This window comes from Bos mutus, chromosome 5, assembly GCF_027580195.1.
Source record: "Bos mutus isolate GX-2022 chromosome 5, NWIPB_WYAK_1.1, whole genome shotgun sequence".
NCBI lineage: Eukaryota > Metazoa > Chordata > Mammalia > Artiodactyla > Bovidae > Bos > Bos mutus.
Window position 1 is genome coordinate 94,400,907 of NC_091621.1, and position 23,317 is coordinate 94,424,223.

A 23,317-nucleotide genomic window follows, 5' to 3' on the forward strand; every position below is an offset into this window, starting at 1 on the left:
TTCTATTCAGTGTATCTATCTATCTATCATTATCTATCTGTAAAAACCACTCACAAAATACAAAAGGCTGGAAATCTCTGGATTTCTTGAGAGAGCATTTGGCTCTCTCATATCTTAATCCTTCTGTGTGCAGGTAAAACATCCACTTGTGATATATCTTCTCTCTGCCTTATTGGTGTCAGAGTGGGAAGACAGCTCCTTTTGCTCTTTTCTAAGCATATATGTTTTTACATCATCAAAGCCTATTTATTACCCTTAAATGTTCATTAATTCTTATGTACTTATCTATAAAATATGTAATTGCATATTTTTACTTGCCTCAATGAGCAGTGTTTATCTTGCCAGTGCTTAACATTTTTCAACTATATCAAGTAAGAGTTGGCAAACTTAGAGGGGGATATAGGAGACGTAAAAGATGCAGGTTCCATCCCTGAGTTGGGAAGACCCCCTGGAGAAGGAAATGGCAACCCACTCCAGTATTCTTGCCTGGAGAATCCCATGGCCTGAGGGGCTTGGCGGGCTACATTCCAGGGAATTGCAAAGAGTCAGACATGACTGAAGTGACTGAGCATGCATACAGAGGGATATAGAGTCTTTTTTATTAGTTTTTCTGAAATTCATTCACAAAATTACCCATTAAAGATTGATTTTTCTATAGCTAACAGTAATCAAAATTTAGTTGAAATGTGCCTTTTGGAGTATAGTACATTTTTATATTTCTCCAGAAGCTAATTAGCAGAACACTCAATTAGCATTTTATGTTAACCACTAGCAATCTAACTTATTTTTTATTTATCAAGCACAAACATGTATCATTCATGCATTAAGTGACTGTTAACTGCAAATATCAACACAAATTTGGAACTTTATCAAGGTGATGGTTGTGTACCATTCTGAGTGTATTAAATGCCACTGAACTGTTCACATTAAAAATGGTTTACTTTATGTTAAGTGAACCTCATCTCAAAAAAAAAAAAAAAATCAACACAAAGATATAAAAATCTCCAAGAAGCTCACCTCTCTCCTTTATAGAAGAACCTTATATAACTCCACTGGGATAAGTATCTATCCAGGCCACAGAAATCAATTTGAACCTGCAGTTCTGAGAAAGATTAGATCAGGCTTTAAATAAAGAAGTTGTAGGCAAGTTAAGTTGTCACTGAATTCTTAAATACCACTCAAGTGTCTAAGAACTGTACTTCTTCCAAAATATTTGTTCTCATCATGACAAACTGTGCAGCCTGGTTCCTGAGATCCATTATAAAAGTTGAGCTATCATCCTTGTTCTTAAAAGTCACTGGAGAGGAAATTTTTTTTTAACTTTTGGTGGCATTTTCTATTATTTTGCTCTGACTTTCAAAGTTTGTATGGCTCAGTTAAATCTCTCTTTCTGCTTTTAATACCCATTTCTTCTTTTTTAATAGGAATATTATTCTCTTTCAATAGGAATAGATAATAGCTGAACTGGGTCCAGTAGATACCACTTCAGAAACTTCAATATTGTTACTGATCTTCATTTTCCAAGTTTCACAAGCTTTTCCTCAAAGATTTGAAAACAAATGCTAAACTATCTCTATTTTCACCTCTTGTCTCTTTTCAATATTTCCATTTCATGTATCATTTCATAGGCTTCTAAACAAGATAAAATTTTTACCCAGATGTATGATGGAAAATTAATTTCTTCTTCTAACATATTCTCTGGACACATAATAATATCATCAAATGCCACTAGTGAAATGAATTAAAATGTGTGTTCACATCTGTATCTCATTTGTTCTGTCAGCCATATTTTTTTTATTTAAAACAATGACACTGATAATGTGTCATTATGCTATATTCTGCATTAGAATTCAGTCTGAATTCAAAATCTTTAGCTATTACTGATGGCTCTTGTCTCTCTGAAATGTTTTATGTGTTTTACGAGTGTTTGCTATTAAAGTTCACTTTGTATACTTCCTTTCAGTGCTTCCAACTCTTTTTGAATTCTAAAGCTATTTCCAAAATATTTATCCACCTGAGTCCAACCTGGAAAGGCCAATCTTCCAATGTCTTATTCAGATGGAAATGGGATGTATTTTCTATGTGTGGCTGTGAGCAATACTGGAACATAGCATAACAGGTGGATAAGGGGCAAAAACAGAAAGATGATGAGGACAGTCCAGGTGATTCACAGGTCAGAGCCCCTAGCTAGGGATCTTGAGTTGACAAGAAGACCATATGAGAACCATGAGTACAGAGTGTGAACCTCTAGTACAAATACTCCAGCTTATTAACTCCTTAGGAGAAAGCTTCTCAAGCATGATGTATTCATTTGCTATTGCTGCAATAACAAATTATCACAAACTGGGTGGCTTAAATGATAGACCTTTATTTTCTCATAGTCTGGAGGGTAAAAGTCCAAGGTCAATGTGTTGGCAGGTCTGGTTTCTTCAGAGGCCCCCTCTCCTTGGCTTGGTTGCATTCTTGTTGTGTCTTCAAATGATCTTTCTTTTGTGTGCACATCCCTGATGTCTCTTTGTGTGTCCAGATTCCTTCTTCTCACAAGGACATGACTGATTGAATTAGAGCCCACTCAAACATGTTTATTTTAGCTTAATCACCTCTGTTAAGGCCCTATCTCCTAATGCTTCAAATATCTCCACTTCCAGGGTTTGCTGAGAAACGGAGGCCTCTTTTCATAAGTGTGTGCATGCTCAGTCATGTCTGACGCTATGAGACTCCATGGACTGTAGCTTTCCAGGTTCGTCTGTCCATGGGATTCTGCAGGCAAGAATACTGGAGTGGGTTGCCATACCCTCCTTCAGGGGATCTTCCCGACCCAAGGAATGAACCCACGATTTCTGAGTTTCCTGAACTGGCAGGTGGATTCTTTACCACCTAACTGTCTGGGAATATAGTGACTTAATTTCATTCCTTACTGGGTGCTTTTCACATCCCTGTTCCTCAAGTGTTCCCTGCACATGCCCAAACTTCTACTCAAATCTTTTTCTCAGGATTAACTTCTGTGGAATGCCAGACTAGGTCAGATACAAAGCAAAGTATGTTACAGTTTTGTAGAGTGACACAAAAACCATCAGCCCACAATCGAATTACCTGAAGTCAAGTTGTGTCTTCAAATCCTGATCATTCCACCATCAGGTTTTCAATCTCCTTAAACCTCAATTTACTCTTCAGTAAAATGGAGATGATAATGTCTACTTTTAAGGATTCTTTCAATTTCTAAATTAGAAAATGAATATGATACCATAAAGTTATTTTAAAATATTGCCATAGTATTAATAGCATATATCTTCTGTTCTCAAAGGATTTGTTTAATTTGGACAGTCAAATTTAAATCTATGAATTTTTATACTGCATATGGCAGTGTATGGTTAAGATCAAATGAATGACCATCATAGTCATTGCTGAAAATGTTAAATAACACCAGATTCAAACTCAATCCAGAAATTTATCCTGACCTCTGAATCCATTTGCTTCACTGATATCTAGTATTCATTTGCTATGGGAGAGAAAGGTTATATAAGAAACGTCCTGCCATCACAGCTTCTGATCCTATTTGGAGCACAAGACATGTATACAAATGAAATAAAAAATAGCAGGAGTTAAGTGCTACAATATTAGATGAATAAACCTCATACAAACTTAGAAAATTATACAGGGTAAACACTAAAAATAGTTGTGTGTTCATCCCTCAAGTGGGCTGTCACTAAACACTGCATTCATATGTTAACAAAAAGAAATTTTCATAAAACTAAAACAAACAAACAAAAAAGGAGTTTTATAAAAATCACACTGCAGACATAAAAATTTAGTACTGAAAAAGACCCTGTGAACAATTTCCTAGCCCACTGGCTTTTAATCATCCTAAGGGCAAGACCATCCCAAAGAAAAAGAAATGCAAAAAGGCAAAATGGTTGTCAGAGGAGGCCTTACAAATAGCTGAGAAAAGAAGAGAAGCAAAAGGCAAAGGAGAAAAGGAAAGATATACCCATTTGAATGCAGAGTTACAAAGAATAGCATGGAGAGAAAAGAAAGCCTTTCCCAGTGATCAGTGCAAAGAAATAGAGGAAAACAGTAGAATGGGAAAGACTTGAGATCTCGTCAAGAAAGTTAGAGATACCAAGGGAACACACCATGCAAAGATGAGCACAATAAAGGACAGAAACGGTATGGACCTAACAGAAGCAGAAGATATTAAGAAGAGGTGGCAACAATACACAGAAAAACTATACAAAAAAAGATCTTCATGACCCAAATAAACATGATAGTGTGATCACTCACTTAGAACCAAACATCCTGGAATGTGAAGTCTAATGGGCCTTAGCAAGCATCACAACAAACAAAGCTAGTGGAGGTGATAGAATTCCAGTTGAGCTATTTCAAATCCTAAAAGATGATGCTGTGAAAGTGCCTCACTCATTATGCCAGCGAATTTGGAAACTCAGCAGTGGCCACAGGACTGGGAAAGGTCAGTTTTCATTCCAATCCCAAAGAAAGGCAATGCCAAAGAATGTTCAAACTACTGCATAATTGCATTCAATCACATGCTAGCAAAGTTAATGCTCAAAATTCTCCAAGTGAGGCTTCAACAGTATGTGAACTGACAACTTCCAGATGTTCAAGCTGGATTTAGAAAAGGCAGAGGGACCAGAGATCAAATTGCCAAAATCCGCTGGATCATTGAAAAAGCAAGAGTTCCAAAAAAACATCTACTTCTACTTTATTGAGTATGCCAAAGCCTTTGGCTGTTTGGATCACAACAAGATGTGGAAAATTCTACAAGAGATAGGAATATCAGACCACCTGACCTGCCACCTGAGAAATCTGTATGCAGGTCAAGAAGGAACAGTTAGAACTGGACATGGAACAATGGACTGATTCCAAATTGGGAAAGGAGTACATCAAGGCTGTACATTGTCATCTTGCTTGTTTAACTTATATGCAAAGAATATTACGTGAAATGCAGGGCTGGATGAAGCACAAGTTGGAATCAAGATTGCTAGGAGAAATATCAATAACCTCAGCTATGCAGATGACACCACCTTTATGGCAGAAGGTGAAGAGGAACTAGAGTGTCTTGATAAAAGTGAAGGAGAAGACTGAAAAAGCTGGCTTAAAACTTAACATTCAAAATAACTAAGATCATGGCATCTGGTTCCATCACTTCATGGCAAATAGATGGGGAAACAATGGAAACAGTGACAGACTTTATTTTCTTGGGCTCCAAAATCACTGCAGATGGTGACTGCAGCCATGAAATTACAAGATGCTTGCTCCTTGGAATAAAATCTATAACCAACCTAGACAGCATATTGAAAAACAGAGACATAAAAGCAGATGTAAATGTCCATCTAGTCAAAGCTATGGTTTTTCCAGTAGTCGTGTATAGATGTGAGAGTTGGACCGTAAAGAAAGCTGAGTACAGAAGAATTGATGCTTTTGAACTGTGGTGTTGGAGAAGACTGTTGAGTCCCTTGGAGGAGATCTAATCAGTCAATCCTAAAGGAAATTAGTCCTGAATATTAATTGGAAGGACTGATGTTGAAGCTGAAGCTCCAATATTTTCTGGCTACCTGATGGGAAGAACTGACTCATTTGTAAAGACCCTGATTCTGGGAAAGATTGAAGGCAGAAGGAGAAGGGGATGACAGAGGATGAGATGGTTAGATGGCATCACTGACTCGATGGACATGAGTTTGCGCAAGCTCCAGGAGTTGGTGATGGACAGGGAAGACTGGTGTGCTGCAGTCCATGGGGTCACAGAGTTGGACATGACTGAGTGACCAAACTGAACTAAGGGCATTTGAAACCACGAGAAGGATGCCTTGGGCTGTTATGACTAGAGTTGGGGAAGCATGAGTGGGTGGAGCCTAGAAGTGCTAGACTACCCTGCAGTAGAGGGTAGCCCAGTAGCCCAAAAAGGAACTCCTCTACCCCATCCTACCCACCCTTCTCCCAGTCTACTCACCCTCTGTTACATAGGATAAAGTGATGCTCACACAGGACAAAAGATTCTCCATACTGGGTTTAGTGTTCATATTTCAGGGCTATATGGTAGAACAACATTTGAACCACAGATGCAAACTATGTGTACTTTTAATTTTGCTAATAGTCCATTTAAATATTTTAAAACTGGTGAAATTAATTTTGTAATGTATTTTATTCAACCTAGAATATATAAGATATAAGACATTATCATTTCAATATGTACTTAAAATGTAATTATTAATGAGATATGGTTTTTATACTAAATCTTCAAAATCTGTTATATATTTACACTTAACAACTTGTCTCAACTCAGACTAACCACATTTCAAATGCATAATAGTCACCAGGAGCTAGTGGCTTCCATATTGCAGCTCCTGGAGAGTCTGTGTTTTTCTAAACCATTTTTGCCTTTCTTACAATATACATGTCATAAGCAACCGAGTGAAAGACCTCAATTGACTCCATCTACCATTCTTGTCACTATGTCATAGAAAGAAATAAGATTTGTCTGACTAAATGTGTTTTTCAGAAAGCTAAAGCCATGTTGGTTGTTATTTTGTACCTCCTGATCATCTAAGGAGTTGGAAATTGATTTCTGTATGAGTCACCTGAGTAATTTTTTTTCTTAATATTTGAAGGTAAATCAACTGTTTTATAATTCCAGGCTTAATTTTTTTTCTGAAAAATATGCAATCATTTTGCCATTTGCCATAATTGCTTCCATTATTCAGAATATTACCTGAACATGAATTTCCAGCCTTCCTGCCAGAGTGTTTTATAGCTTGATTGTTCTTAGGGCTCTGTTTTTCTTTTTAAATAGTAGTTTGTCTAAATTCCTCTTACTGAAACTTCCACAAATATTCACACATTTCCTCCAGCTAATAAAACTATTTATTTCTTGCCCATTTTTTTTACAAGATCAGTTTTGCATGTCACAGTACTTTGGCCACCTCATGCGCAGAGTTGACTCATTGGAAAAGACTCTGAAGCTGGGAGGGATTGGGGGCAGGAGGAGAAGGGAACAACAGAGGATGAGATGGCTGGATGGCATCACTGACTCGATGGACGTGAGTCTGAGTGAACTCCGGGAGTTGGTGATGGACACGGAGGCCTGGTGTGCTGCGATTCATGGAGTCGCAAAGAGTTGGACAAGACTGAGCAATTGAACTGAACTGAACTGAAGTTCCTTCTAGCATTTTTTCATGCTATATTGAATATAACTATTTTGTCCATTCTTCCTCTCACTTCTCTAAAACTTAGCTATTAAATGATAAAAATTTTTGCCTGGGGTATTATATACTTATTTTTCATAAAAATTCTATTTCTACTTGACTTTCAATAAAGATATCCCTGAAGTAAAAAATATAAATATAGTTTTTACTATTTGGATTTCAAGTATAAGACATTTGAACATTAAACGTTTAAATCCAGCAAGCCATAGATTTTATATCAATGGTTAGATTATGAAAAAGAGGCACTCTTATCAACTTTTCTCAAAATTCTTAAGGAATGATATACCCACATTTTAGTTGGAATTTGGTAACTTTATTATCAGAAAGTGGACAAAATAAATGGTCATTTCTAGTCTATACATTTTGTGTTTGTGTGTGTGTGTGTGTGTGTGTGTGTATGTGTCAACTTCTCCTCAGCCAAAATACAGAGAGTTGTATATTTCAGGCAATGGAATTTTTTCCATTATTTTATTTAATTATTGTTGATTTACAATTTCATATTAATTTTTGCTGTACAGCAACATGATTTAGTTATACATAAACACGCATTCTTTTTCATATTCTTTTCCATTATGGTCTATCAGAAGATATTGAATATAGTTCCCTGTGCTATCCAGTAGGACCTTGTTGTTTATCCAGACAACGGATCTTTACATCTGCTTTTATTTAAGTTTTTTGGCTGAATTTTCTATAGAAGTCCGTGTTATAAGCATTTTAAGTATAAGTATTCCCTTCTCTTGGTTTCCCAGGTGATGCTAGTGGTACAGAACTCAGCTGCCAATGCAGGAGACATAGAGATGCAGGTTTGATCCCTGGATTGGGAAGATCCCCTGGAGGAGGGCATGGCAACCCACTTCAGTATTCTTGCCTATAGAACCCCATGGACAGGGGAGTCTGGCCAGCTATAGTACACAGGGTTGCAAAGAGATGGACAGGACTGAAGCAGTTAGCACGCACACATGCATTCCCTTCTTCAGGGATCAAACCCTGGTCTGCTGCATTGCAGGCAGATTCTTAACCATCTGAGCCACGAGGGAAGCCCAAAGTATTTTAGGCTTTGCCAACTCAATGGTATCTGTCATAACCACTCCATGTGCCTGTCACTGTAGTGTGAAGTCAGCCATAGATGATATGTAAAAGTACAGGCTTGACTGTACTTCAATAAAACTTTACAAAAATAGACATCAAGGTGTATTTGGCCTGCATGCATGCCAGGTCACTTCAGTCATGGCTGACTCTGTGACACTATGGACTGTAGCACTCCAGGCTCTTCTGTCCATGGGATTCTCCAGGCAAGGATACTGGAGTGAGTTTCCATGTCCTCCTCCAGGGGATCTTGTTGGCCCTTGTTCTAGATATTCTAGAATCACTCACTTTTCTCTGACTGTATAAACTAGCCATTCAATCTCCCATCCTGATTCTGGCATGATGTTGAGTTGTTACACTGAGCTTTGAATACAATGAAGACAATTTCAGACATCACTAATTCTCATCTGACTATGAAACTGTATTTGATGTCTTTATTTTCCTGCTATGTGTATAATAAAAAATCATTTATACACCCCTGCTTTTAAAATTTATCCGGTGTTTACATTGTTGTTTTATTTTGCTAGTTTCCATAAAAATGCATCCCTCAGCTTTGGTTGAGGCTTACTGGTTTTAGCCCTTAAGTTTTAGTTATTTCCCACTTTGAGTTCTCTTACTATATGGTGTGTGTGTGTGTGTGTGTGTGTGTGTGCGCGCGCGTGCGTGTGTGCACGCGCATTTGTGCGCTCGCTCAGTATCTCAGTCATGTCCAAATCTTTGTGACCCCCATGGACTGTAGCCAGCCAGGTTCATCTGTCCATGGAAATTTTCCTGGCAAGAATACTGGAGTGGATTGACATTTCCTAATCCAGGGGCTCTTGCTGACCAGTGGATCAAACCTGCGTCTCTGGCATGTCCTGCATTGGCCAGAGGGTTCTTTACACTGTGCTACCTAGGAAGCGCCTTGCTGCGTGGTGAACACTCTTAAGTTTTCTGATGTATTGTTGTTTTTGCTTAGTCACTAAGTCGTGTCTGACTCTTTTGCAGTCTCGTAGACTGTAGCCCACCAGTCTCTTTTGTCTATAGGATTTTCCAGGAAAGAATACTAGAGTGGATGCCATTTCCTTCTCCAGGGAGCTTCCTGACCCTGGAGTCGAACCCACATCTCCTCCATTGCAGGCGGATTCTTTACTGCTGAGCCACCAGTGAAGCCTTTCTGACTTATGCTATAGCATAAAAACAGCCTTCCAAGGATGGTTTATCATAAATATTTCTCCATAAAAATATAGGGATGAATTTATAATACCCCTGGCTGAAATGGACAATAATTTCAGGATGAATGTGGCTGAAACCATCACCACTGAAAAATGAGGCCAAGCTTTTTTGAAGAGCTTTCAATAGTAGAACTTAAATGTGATGCTTCTGAAATCTTAATGTGAATAAACACTCCAAAACAAATGCAACATAATAGCCAAAAGTTTTCAAAGACAGAAAGGCCTACAGCCACTGAAGAAATGTTTCCTCTGGTTGTGGATACTCTGGGTTGCTACACGTGTTAAGTGGCTAAGTTACAATTGCTATGGGAACTGAAACTTGACCTTTGATATATTTACATATTTACCCCTAACATTGTATTAACAAGCTTTTGAATTTACCCTGTGTTTGTAAGTGGCTTTGTTTTAGGCTTCAAGGAGATTAACTTGAAAAGATCCTTTAGGATGTTGAAAGCAGAAAGCTTGATTGCTTTCAGTCTCATTCACTGCTAGCATCAGAGTTTACTTCTGTAGAATCAGTGTGTTAATGATGCTTTTTGAGGATAGGCAATGAATTCCCTTATAGAGAGTGCTCCTTGCTTAGTTATTTGTGTTGGTTGATTAAAACTTTGTCTTCACAGCCTCTAAGCAGGTAGATTTTCTGTGGTTTGTCAAGAGAAGCAAAGAAGAAGAGAAGAGAAGCAAGAGAAGAAAAGCAGTAGTTCAGTGAGTAGCCGTAAGTGAGAAATAACCATCATTGATTCTTTCACCTTCTTCATTACATCAAATTCAAATATGGGTGCATCAACACACTACTGTAATTCCTACTACTGTTTCATCATGTGCTTCTACAAGTTAAATCAATTAAGCTATTCTTTATGCAGATTTGTATATTCTGTGTAAATATGAACCCGTTAGGCTTATGAAGCCCCTACAAGATTTCAGAGTACTAAACTCAAAAGGATTCACATAGATGAACTTGGAAATGAAAGGAATTGACATTTATGAAGCACTTCCTGTTCTAGGCTGTATGGTGGATGCTTTATATATCCAATCTCATGTAATCCTCACAAGATTCTCCACAGGACAGATGAGGTTGATGAACTTTCCCCAGTCCCACAGTTAGTTACTAATTATTTGAACCTAGCTCTGAATAACTCTAGAATCCCAGAATTCTTTTTTTTAAAAAGCTGTTTTTGCAGATTTCTAGTTCAGCAAATTGTTGTTACATTTTTATCAAATCGCTCAAAGTTTCCATAAAATAGTCCATGAAATTTTGACTTTGGTATTTTCAAAAACATTTGGAAATACTGAAATTACCATCTGGATATATTTCAGGAGTGAAGTCCATTTTTATCAGATTTTATAGCAATTAATGAAATATAAGGGACTGGTCAGAATAAAGTAAAAATGAAAGTGGAAATGCAAAGCAAGAGAGAGTTGAAATAAAGGCCTTGGTTCCTTCAGTGGCATTTTTTCCCCATTTATATACATTCCTGTAAGTTGGTGTCTACATTGCAGATACCAAAAGCTTTTTGTTTTTATTTCTGTTTGACAACAAAGGGATTAAAATGCTGATGTTTCTATTATGCAACTTTTCACATGAGCAGTTACAGTACAGGGTCAACATCTGACTACAGTACCTTTTTAAAGCATAGTAAAGTGTTTTAATAGGAAATGTAATAGAGCCAGATTGTTCTGGGTTGTAACACAAAGCTTAGCGGGTCCACTTTCTTTTGCCTGCTCCATTTAAGTTACCTACTGCCTCCTCCAGGCATTTAAGTTTTCCTCCCATAAAATAGAATTGTTCCTTCAAATGAAATGTGCTTTATTTCTTAGAGGAATAAAATTGTGTTTCCATACAATAAATAAAATAAAAAGAAATTATATTATAGTAATTTGTTGGAGGGTTTACCAGATTCCAAAGACTAACTTTCAGCTTCTCAGTTTCTAAAACTGAATTGTAATATCATTTTAACATTGATTAGATTCAATGGAATGAATTTCCAGTATATGAACTTGTAAGAAATTGATCTGTGAACTAGAATCCCTGTTTATTATGTTTCTATTGGATGAAGATTTTTTCCTAGGTACTAAAATTTTTATGTCTTCATTGCAAGGAAACCTCCTTCCAGTATCTTGGTGACTGGATGCTATGGCCAGTCCAGAGTTGAGATGGATCCCCACTCAAAATTTGATTTGAATTTCCAAACTGATCATCACACACACATACACACACACCAACAATGTATGGAAAGGTTTATTATTCCCATAATGAAGCTTTCTGGAGAGAATAGTACAGGTCTCTCAAGCTGATCGGAAATGTCTTGAAGGAACTGTGAAAGGAGGGAGCCCAGCTTCAGGTTTTTGTGGTGGTTAGGGACTGAGGCTGGAGTGAGGGTTTTAGCGCATGATTTACACTTACTGTTGGTGACAAAGCACCTCGGCTTTCTTATCAGCATGCCCAGCTGAGAGACGGAAGGGGAAGAGGGAGGGGTAAGGCATAAAAGACATCTGTATTCAAACATGAAGCAGACTGTTATGTTGGGTCCAAACGAAGATTGTTTAGTGAACATGGAATTAGTGCAACATGCAGTGAATACTTGTGAAATGGATCATACAAAATGAGGCAGTGACGTCTAAGCAGAATCCTGTCCCACAACAGCACAAGTACTTCTGGCTTCCATAATGTCAGGGTTTTATGTCTCTATCTTTTGATCACTGTTGGGAGGAAAAAAAAATCTACGAATTCTTGTTCTTTCCTTCTGTTTATGATATTTTCCCTGAAAACATTCTTTGATATTAGAAAATTTGGTAAGCTTTCTGACAAACCCAGTCCTTCTTGATTCTTTAGCCTGAGATTCAACTTACCTTTTTGATGATTTCTTCAGATCAATAAATTTCATCTTTTGCGGAGATAAACTATTTTAACTCATAGCATTTTAAGAAAATTTTACTGTTCATTATCTACAATCACTTTCAATTATTTTTCTAAACTGGATGATAGTGAATCTTCTATTGTTTATAAAGTCTCATCTTCTATCCAGAACACTGACCTCATTATTCCATATCATCATTTACAAGGAACATAATATGAATAAGGTGGCATATTGGTTACAGCAGAGGAAATTGCTATAAATGATGGTTTAATGGATGGATAGGACAGTAGCAAAGTTGAGATCAGTTCTGAATGACTGTGGACAACAGTTCTGTGTATCTGCTGAGGAGAGATCAAAAGAATATACAGAGAGAGAATATTCAGAATACACCTGAAAAAATGAGGAGAAAACCTTTTAAAAGTTTATTTTTGAATTTGCTTATAAGAAGAATAAACTACCTTTTATGCTTGCAATAGTTTAGATCGGTGATTCTTGATCTACTTGGAGTCATAGGTGGGAAAGCTGATGAAAATACTTGGAGAGAAAAACTCACGTGAAGCAACATTTATTTGCCTTAGACCTATAATGTAAACTGTTATTCCATACTAACCTTATCCTGCATAGTAGATAAAAAAATATTCCAAAGCGCGAGAATTTGTTTCATAAGCTACTTAGTCTGCAGTGTTTCCTTATTGGCTGGCTAAGTTTGTTTAGAGTTTCCAGTTTGTCTCTGAACCTGGCTTTGTGTTTTGTTACTCAACTATTAGCCCATTTATGGAACTGAAATATGAGATGCACAGTCTTAGATTTTTATGACTGTGTTGAAGATAAAATAGCCCTTTAACTAGGATCAGATACACACATAATAATAGCAACCTTTGATTGAATGGTTACTATGTACCGGACACAGTACAAAGCATAATCTCATGTAATCCTCCAACAACTTTTGATGTGAGTATTAATCCCATCTCTTTGATAAAAGAGTAAGTAATGAGTAAAAAAAGAGTAAAACTGAGACTTAGAAGGTTTAATAATTTGCCTAAGCATTTATTGAGCTTCCCTTGAATGTCTGATGTAGAGGAATATACAAATTAAACAAAACATAGACTCAGTAAACTTCTAAAACTAAAAGTTTTCTTTTAATTAACTGCATTTTATTCATTTTTTCTTTTAATTTTTTTATTGAAAGATAATTGCTTTACAGAATTTTGTTGTTTTCTGTCAACCCTCAACATGAATCTGCCATAGGTATACATATATCCCCTCCCTTTTTAACCTCCCTCCCATCTCCTGCCCCATCCCACCCCTCTAGATTGATATAGAGCCCCTGTTTGAGTTTCCTGAGCCACACAGCAAATTCCCATTGGCTATCTATTTTACATATGGTAATATAAGTTTCCATGTTACTCTTGCCATACATCCCACCCTCTCCTCTCCCCTCCCCTAAGTGCATTTTAAAATATCTGTGTTTGAAATTATGACATGTAGTTCCTAGCCTTATGGTTTCTATAATTATTTGAGTTATATAATTATAACTCAAACTAATGGTGTGGACAGTCAACTTCTTCTAAAAGTCTATGGGTATTCATTTAAACAATGATATAGTCCATCATAAGGCTCTGTTGATGATGGCAAACAGAGTTGTTGAATTTGAAACAAAATAAAATCTCAGACTTAATGCAAGCTAATTTTTACAAGCCCCAAATTCATCTCCCTTGTTTATACATATATGAAGTAATTGATACAGCATAATTGTGTTGAAAAACAGAGACATTACTCAGCCAACATTACCCTGCCAATCCCTATAGTCAAGGCTATGGTCTTCCCAGTGGTCACGTGGTTGTGAGAGCTGAACGGTAAAGAAGGCAGAGCACCAAAGAATTGATGCCTTTGAACTGTGGTGCTGGAGGAGACTCCCAAGAATCCCTTGGACAGCAGGGAGTTCAAACCAGTCAATCTTAAGGGAAATCAATCCTGACTACTCATTGGGAGGACTGACGCTGAAGCTGAAGCTCCAGTATTTTGGTCACCTGATGCAAACAGCCGACTCATTAGAAAAGTCCCTGATGCTGGGAAAGATTGAGGGCAGAAGGAGAAGAAGGTGTCAGAGGATGAGATGGCTGGATGATGTCACCAATGCAGTGGGTATGAACTTAGATGGTGAGGGACAGGGAGGCCTGGTGTGCTGCAGTCCAGGGGGTTGCAAACAGTCAGACACGACTGGGTGACTGAACAACAACCACAATGGTGACATTAAATGTACTTCAAATAGATGTTTCATTGCTGCCTCTTTATAGCTGTGAACATGTGTGTACTTTCAAAATAACAAACTTTAAAAGAAATATAAGAAAAAATAATGTTTAGAGAGTTTGCTATTTATGTTTCAGTTCAGTTCAGTTCAGTCACTCAGTCATGTTCAACTCTTTGCAACCCCATGGACTGCAGTACACCAGGCTTCTCTGTCCATCACCAACTCCTGGAGCTTGCTCAAACTCATGTCCATCGAGTTAGTGATGCCATCCAACCATCTTATCCTCTGTCATCCCTTTCTCCTCCTGCCTTCAATCTTTCCCAGCATCAGGGTCTTTTCCAATGAGTCAGTTGTTCACATCAGGTGCTTCAGCTTCAGCATCAGTCCTTCCAATGAATATTCAGGACTGATTTCCTTTAGGATTGACTGGTTGGATCTCCTTGCAATCCAAAGGATTCTCAAGAGTCTTCTCCAACACCACAGTTCAAAAGCATCAATTCTTTGGTGCTCAGCTTTCTTTATAGTCCAACCCTTACATCCATACATAACTACTGGAAAAACCATAGCTTTGACTAGACGAACTTTTGTTGGCAAAGTAATATCTCTGCTTTTTAATATGCTGTCTAGGTTGGTCATGGAGAAGGCGATGGCATCCCACTCCAGTACTCTTGCCTGGAAAATCCCATGGACGGAGGAGCCTGGTAAGCTGCAGTCCATGGGGTCACGAAGAGTCGGACATGACTGAGCAACTTCACTTTCACTTTTCACTTTCATTCATTGGAGAAGAAAATGGCAACCTACTCTAGTGTTCTTGCCTGGAGAATCCCAGGGACGGGGGAGCCTGATGGGCTGTGGTCTATGGGGTCACACACAGTTGGACACGACTGAAGTGACTTAGCAGCAGCAGGTTGGTCATAGCTTTTCTTCCAAGGAGCAAGTGTCTTTTAATTTCATGGCTGCAGTCACCATCTGCAGTGATTTATGCTTACTGTTTTGAAATAGCATTGTGTAAAGACAATTTGAATTCTCTCCCATTATTCTTTTACATTTGAATATCATAGCACCTTTCCTTTAAGTATTATCATCAATATCTATCCATAGCTTTGATACAGGTTTTAGAGTATTAGTGCTTTGTAGTAATTTGTCCTCTTTTGAAGATTAAAAAAAAAAACTGAAGCATAAAAATGTTAAGTGTCTTTGTGAAATAAAGATGCAATCAATGCTACACTTCCACCTACTTGGTTATAAAAGCTGAGTGATTTTGAAATCTAAAGATATGGACTGTATTACAGCCACTATTTTCTTTCCTACCTCTTTATGCTCCTCACCTTTCCTGATCTTTCAGAATAATTTGAAGTTCATAACATCCTCCCTTTCCTTTCTCTTTGACCTATGTATTCACCCATCTACTTGTCAAACAATTATTCTGAGTAGCAAATACTAGAGATACAAAGATAAAATCATATCCCCTTTCTCAAGGTACTTAAATTAAATTCTAAGGGAAAGACAGATTTGGAAACTATTGAAAAGTCCCCTGGTAAATACACTGAAGTTCCAGGAAACACCATTGACCCAATCTGAGGGGTTGAGCTGGGCCTGTTAAGGAAGCCAAAAATAATGTATATGACTGAAGTGTCTGATATGTTAGGACAAATGGTAGAAGTTGAAAATAGAATAGCATGCCAGGATCAGCTCACTTATAGTGCCTTGTTATATACCACAATTGAGAATTCAAATTTAATTGTGGGTCAGATTAACAGGATATAAAAACTGAAGAAGCTTCAATGAGAGTGACCTGGTAATATATGCAAAGATCCCACTGGAAGCTAGGTAGAGACATAATGTACCAGATTAACAGAAAAGGTGACAGGGAATTGGAGGGGACCATTGAGGTCCCAAGGGGCTTTACAGATGGCTCAGAGATAAAGAATCCACCTGCAGGAGACATGGGTTCAATCCCTGGGTCTAGAAGATCCGCTGGAGGAGGGCAAACCACTCCAGTATTCTTGCCTGGAGAATCCCATGGAAAGAGGAGCCTGGCAGTGTACAGTCCATAGAACCACAAAGAGTGAGACACAACTGAACATACACACACACATCTAATATGAAAGCTTGATGTTAATAGCCAATCAGATCAGATCAGTCGCTCAGTCCTGTCCGACTCTTTGCGACCCCATGAATCGAAGCATGCCAGGCCTCCCTGTCCATCACCGACTCCCGGAGTTCACTGAGACTCACGTCCATCGAGTCAGTGATGCCATCCAGCCATCTCATCCTCTGTCGTCCCCTTCTCCTCCTGCCCCCAATCCCTCCCAGCATCAGAGTCTTTTCCAATGAGTCAACTCTTCGCATGAGGTGGCCAAAGTACTGGAGTTTCAGCTTTAGCATCATTCCTTCCAAAGAAATCCCAGGGTTGATCTCCTTCAGAATGGACTGGTTGGATCTCCTTGCAGTCCAAGGGACTCTCAAGAGTCTTCTCCAACACCACACTTCAAAAGCATCAATTCTTCGGTGCTCAGCCTTCTTCACAGTCCAACTCGCACATCCATACATGACCACAGGAAAAACCATAGCCTTGACTAGACGAACCTTTGTTGGCAAAGTAATGTCTCTGCTTTTGAATATGCTATCCAGGTTGGTCATAACTTTCCTTCCAAGGAGTAAGCGTCTTTTAATTTCATGGCTGCAGTCACCATCTGTAGTGATTTTGGAGCCCAGAAAAATAAAGTCTGACACTGTTTCCACTGTTAGCACATGAATAATTCTCAACATCTTTAGTTGTTAGTTAAATTCAAATTGGGCTTCCCTGGTGGCTCAGTATTAAAGAATCCACCTGTCAATGCAGGAGATGCAGGTTCGATCCCTGGGTCAGGAGACTACCCTAGAGAAGGAAATGGCATCCCACTTCAGTATTCTTGCCTGGGAAATCCCATGGACAGAGGATCCTGGTGAGCTAGCAGTCCATAGGGTCACAAAAAGAGTCAGACATGACTGAGTAACTGAGCACAGCACACACTAAGGTCCCAAACAGCTGCACTGAGAATGTAGCAGGGACATACATGAAAGAGGTTAATTGAGGCAAAATCTCCAGGATTCATAGATTGATGTTTTGTGGGAAGTGACATAGAGATAATTCTCACATTCTGGCTTGAGTTATGAAGTGGTGGTGGTGCTGTTAATCAGGATTGAGAATCAATTCATCTCTTTAATCTGTTGTGTTTTTGGTGCCATTGAACCATTGGAGGTGAACTGTGTAAAACCCAATTAGAGATGAGTCTAGTGCTCGGCAGAGAAGTCTGGTTGTAGATAATATAATGATTTAAGACCATGTAGGTGGTGGTTGAAGCTGTGTGTATGAATGAGGTCATCAGTTTCTATATGAAAAATGAAAACTACAAAGGCCCTAGGGTCTCCCCCAAGGAAGTACTACAAACTCAGAATCAAAATGCAAACTCAGATTTATCTGGTCCAAAGTCTGTATTTGATGCCTTCTGGAAATCATCTAATGGTTACAGTTTATTTTCTCCAAGTAAAACATGGGTGGGCATTTGGTGCACACAGATGATAAAGACAGAACATTTGAGACCATTTAGGGAGCTATTTGTATTCTCAAATGAACATTTATTTGTTTAGCTGATAAATATTTTGGTGGTCAGTACTCTTGAGAACTTCATTTATTTTGAAAGTGAAAGTTGTTCAGTTGTGTCTGACTCTGCGACCACATGGACTGTCCATGGAATTCTCCAGGCTAGAATACTAGAGTGGGTAGCCTTTCCCTTCTCCAGGGGATCTTCCCAACCCAGGGATTGAACCCAGGTCTCCTGCATTGCAGGGCAGCTTCTTCACCAGCAGAGCCACAAGGGAAGCCCAAGAATACTGGAGTGGGTAGCCTATCCCTTCTCCAGCGGATCTTCCTGACCCAGGAATCGAACTACGGTCTCCTGCATTGCAGGCAGATTCTTTAGGAACTGAACTATGAGGAAAGCCCTCATTTATTTTCTTACAATCAAAAACCAAGTTCTGACATGAGCTATCCATAACCTTCAGTGAAACAATGATCCCAAATCCATTCTAGATAAATCTTCATGGAAAATCTGAAAAGCATAAAAGAAAGAAATCTCAGTAATATTTTTCCAGAAAGTGGATGCTCTTTTGGTTAAATTATACATTAGACCCTAAGAATTCGTAGGGACAGATAGTATGAATGACTCTGTTCAAAGATGACTTTTGAAGAAAGAACTGATATGTGATATTCAGTACTCTACAGAGAAGAGAAATACTTAACACAATTTAATGTTGCTGAAGTTTCAGTCTAAAGCTGTGGCCTTTGGTTTGTATGGCATTCTATTCTGACAAGCCAGAAATCACCTTTCACACCCCTGCCCCGAGTTTTATGGTGTTATTAACTTACACAAAATTGCACAGTAGCCCTCTCCGTTTTCTTTGCCACGCAGCCTGGCATTGAGATTGCTGACTCTGATGGCCAGTAGGGCTGCTCTTTCCACAGTGGCTTTGGAGTTCTTGGAGATGTTGTGAGCAGTCCCGGCACTGGAAGACGTTACACATCAGCAGTACTTCAAGCTCCTTGAGGTTGTGGACCAGGAATTTCTAGAAGCCACTGGCCCACAAGCACTTTGTTTTCTTGTTGCTCCCCTAATCATGTTGGACATCAAGATCTTTGGCCCTTGAATCTCCTGTTCACCCTGTTGTCAGTGCCTCTGGGTTTCTGCTGGTTCTGTTTAATTTTGACATATCGGTCTGACTGGTGCTGGATGAACTCCTTGGTCCTCTTTTTGACGCTGATTTTGGGCTTCAGGAGGGGTCTGAGAGCGGCCATGACGCCAAGCAGGAGATGGCTGCCACTTCCTAGGCATCTCCGAGAAAGAGAGGAGAAATCTCTTTGAACCACAGAAAAATAAATGGAAGTATATTTACTCTTTTACAATTGTTTTACCTTTATCATTTTTTCAGGAAAGTAATTTATGGTGTACATCTATCCTCTTTTGCAAAGAATTATTACGTAGGCAGGAAGTTTCCTTGTATTTTGGGTTGCCATGAGGATATCACCCAAGAGTGAAGCTCCTAGTGTGAATCTTATTTCGTGGGAAGTGTCTGCAGACTTAACCCTTGGGCCCCATGACAATCTCTAAGTTATGGCAATTGCGTTAGGTTTATATGACCATCTACCTCTGAGATTACTGAAGTCATTGCAGTTCCCACAATATATGTTTTTTTAACCTTCATTAAAACTGTGTCAATGCAGGAATAAAGGTTATAACTGGGTGGGGTCTTGATCACCATCAGCACCTTACACATTTCAGAAGACTTTGAGTTAGAAAATATATCAGAGGTAAAATATAATCTTTTAATAGGATCTAGAGTGGTAAGGCCCAGCTTAATTTTGTAATCAGTGACTTGACAAACAGTGCAGTCACCTCACAGCAACTTGTTTCTTGGCCATAGAAGCAAATGGGAAACATCTGTATATAAAAAAAGAAATGAATTTGTTCTTCATATAAAAATTAGATCCTTTGCTTTTCTCCCTCATTTTTTCCCTAAGTGTCTCCTCTAAGCTAGGACTAGATTGGCACTGGAGAGACACTGAAGACCTGATATTCTAATGGAATATCTGACAAAATATATACAAACTGAAACAGCTGAAAATTATCATAAGTTTTGTGAAGGAAATTTACATGAATCCGAGAGAAGGAAACATACATTACTGTTACCTGGGGTGTTCAGGAGGGCTTCTCTGGGCATGTGGCATTTAATCTGACACCTGAAGGGTAAGACAGGAACCAGCTTTGTGAACTGTGTGCTCCATGGAAGGAACAGTCTGTGCAATGGTCCTGGGGTGAGCTTGTGTAGCTACATAGCTGCTGTGGGCTTTTACAAAGTCTCTCTCTCTCTCTTTTTTTTTTTTTCTTGACAGAATCATACCAATGACTCCTTTATAATATTATATTAATTATAAATATGGGTACCTGGGATTGGGTAGTAAAAGTTTATGCATTTTACTACCTTCAGGAAATGTTGCTCCTATGTCCTCTCCTAGACCTGAATCATTGTATCATTACACAGATTTCAGGGGTAATGGAGAGAGATCTGTAAAATTGAAATGAAATTTTATTTTCTCTGTTCTCAGCACAGAACAGGCCTGGTAATGTTCAGTGCAGTGATGTGCTATGCAAATCTTTGCCCTTTTTTGGGGGGGGGATGTTAATTAATCTATATGTTTTAATTGGCAGATAATTACTTTATAATACTGTGGTGGTTTTTGTCATACATCCACATGAATCAGCCACAGGTGCACATATGTCCCCCCAATCCTGAATCCCCCTCCTACCTCCCTCCCCACCCCATCCCTCTCAGTTGTCCCAGAGCACTGGTTTTGAATAATCTGTTTCATGCATTGAACTTGCACTCATCATCTATTTTATATATGGTAATATACATGTTTCAGTGCTATTCTCTCATATCATCCCACCCTTGCCTTTTCCCACTTAGTCCAAAAGTCTTCTTTACATCTCTGTCTCTTTTGCTGTCTTGCATATAGGATCATCTTTCTAAATTCCATATATATGCCTTAATATACTATATTGGTGTTTCTCTTTCTGACTTACTTCACTCTGTATAATAGGCTCCAGTTTCATCCACCTCATTAGAACTGACTCAAATGCATTATTTTTTATAGTTGTGTAACATTTCATTGTGTATATGTGCCACAACTTCCTTATACACTTGTCTGCCAATGGACATCTAGGTTGTTTCCATGTCCTAGCTAGTGTAAACAGTGCTGCAGTGAACATTGGGGTACATGTGTCTCTTTCAGTTCTGGTTTCTTTGGTGTGTATGCCCAGTAGTGGGATTGCTGGGTCATATGGGACTTCTATTTCAGGTTTTTTAAGGCATCTCCACGGTGTTCTCCAAAGTGGCTATACCAGTTTGCATTTCCACCAATGGTGTAAGAGGGTTCCCTTTTCTCTACACCCTCTCCAGCATTTATTGTTTGTAGACCTTTCTGATGGCAGCCATTCTGACAGATGTGAGATGATACTTCATTGTGGTTTTGATTTGGATTTCTCTAATTAGGAGTGATGTTGAGCATCTTTTCATGTGTTTATTAGCCATCTGTATGTCCTTTTTTGGAGAAATGTCTGTTTAGTTCTTTGGCCCACTTTTTGATTGGGTTGTTTGTTTTCCTGGTATTGAGCTACATGAGATGCTTGTGTATTTTGGAGATTAATTCTTTGTCAGTTGTTTCATTTGCTATTATTTTCTCCCATTCTAAAGGCTGCCTTTTTACCTTGCTTATAGTTTCCTTCATTGTGCAAATGCTTTTAATTAGGTCCTATTTACTTATTTCTGTTTTTATTTCCATTACTCTCTGAGGTGGGTCATAGAGGATCTTGCTGTGATTTATGTCAGAGAGTGTTATGCCTACATTTTCCTCTAAGAGTTTTGTAGTTTCTGGTCTTATACTTAGATCTTTAATCCATTTTGAGTTTATTTTTGTGTATGGTGTTAGAAATGTTCTAGTTTCATTCTTTTACAGGTGCTGACCAGTTTTCCTAGCACCACTTGTTAAAGAGATTGTCTTTTCTCCATGGTATATTTTTGCCTGCTTTGTCAAAGATAAGGTGTCCATAGGTGTGTGGATTTATCTCTGGGCTTTCTATTTTGTTCCATTGATCTATATTTCTGGTTTTGTGCCAGTACCATACTGTCTTGATGACTGTAGCTTTGCAGTATAGTTTGAAGTCAGGAAGGTTGATTCCTCCAGTTCCATTCTTCTTTCTCAAGATTGCTTTGCCTATTTTTTTTTTTTTTTTCTTCCCATACACATTGTGTAATTATTCTAGTTCTGTGAAAAATAGCATTGGTAGCTTGATAGGGATTGCACTGAATCTATAGATTGCTTTGGGTAATATACTCATTTTCACTATATTGATTCTTCCAATCCATGAACATGGTATATTTCTCCATCTATTTGTATCATCTTTGATTTCATTCATCAGTGTTTTATAGTTTTATATATATAGGTTTTTTTTTTTTTTTAGGTAAATTTATTTCTAAGGATTTTATTCTTTTCATTTTAATGGTGAATGGGATTGTTTCCTTAATTTCTCTTTCTTTTTTTCATTGTTAGTATATAGGAATTCAAGGGATTTCTGTGTATCAATTTCATATCCTGCAACTGTACTATATTTGTTGATTAGCTCTAGTGATTTTTCTGGTGACATCTTTAGGGTTTTCTATATAGAGGATCATCTCATCTGCAAACCATGAGAGTTTTACTTCTTCTTTTCCAGTCTGGATTCCTTTTATTTCTTTTTCTTCTCTGATTTCTGTGGCTAGGACTTCCAAAACTATTTTGACTAATAGTGGTGAGAGTGGGCACCCTTGTCTTGTTCCTAATTTTAGAGGAAATGCTTTTAGTTTTTTGCCATTGAGAATAATGTTTGATGTGGGTTTGTCCTATATGGTTTTTATTACATTGGGGTATGTTCCTTCTATGCCTGCTTTCTGGACAGTTTTGATCATAACTGGGTGTTGAATTTTCTCAAAGGCTTTCTCTGCATCTATTGAGATAATCTTGTGGTTTTTATATTTCAGTTTGTTAATATGGTGCATCACATTGATTGATTTGCAAATATTGAAGAATGCTTGCATCTCTGGGATAAAACC

General features: G+C 38.3%; 1 protein-coding gene and 1 pseudogene across 2 annotated transcripts in view; one reads left to right on the plus strand and one right to left on the minus strand.

Moving 5' to 3' along the window:
• Nucleotides 1-23,317, plus strand: part of FAR2 (fatty acyl-CoA reductase 2) — a 182,252-nt gene that overhangs the window by 32,151 nt on the left and 126,784 nt on the right. The window lies entirely within an intron of this gene.
• On the minus strand, nucleotides 19,021-19,466 carry LOC102275126 (large ribosomal subunit protein eL32-like; annotated as a pseudogene).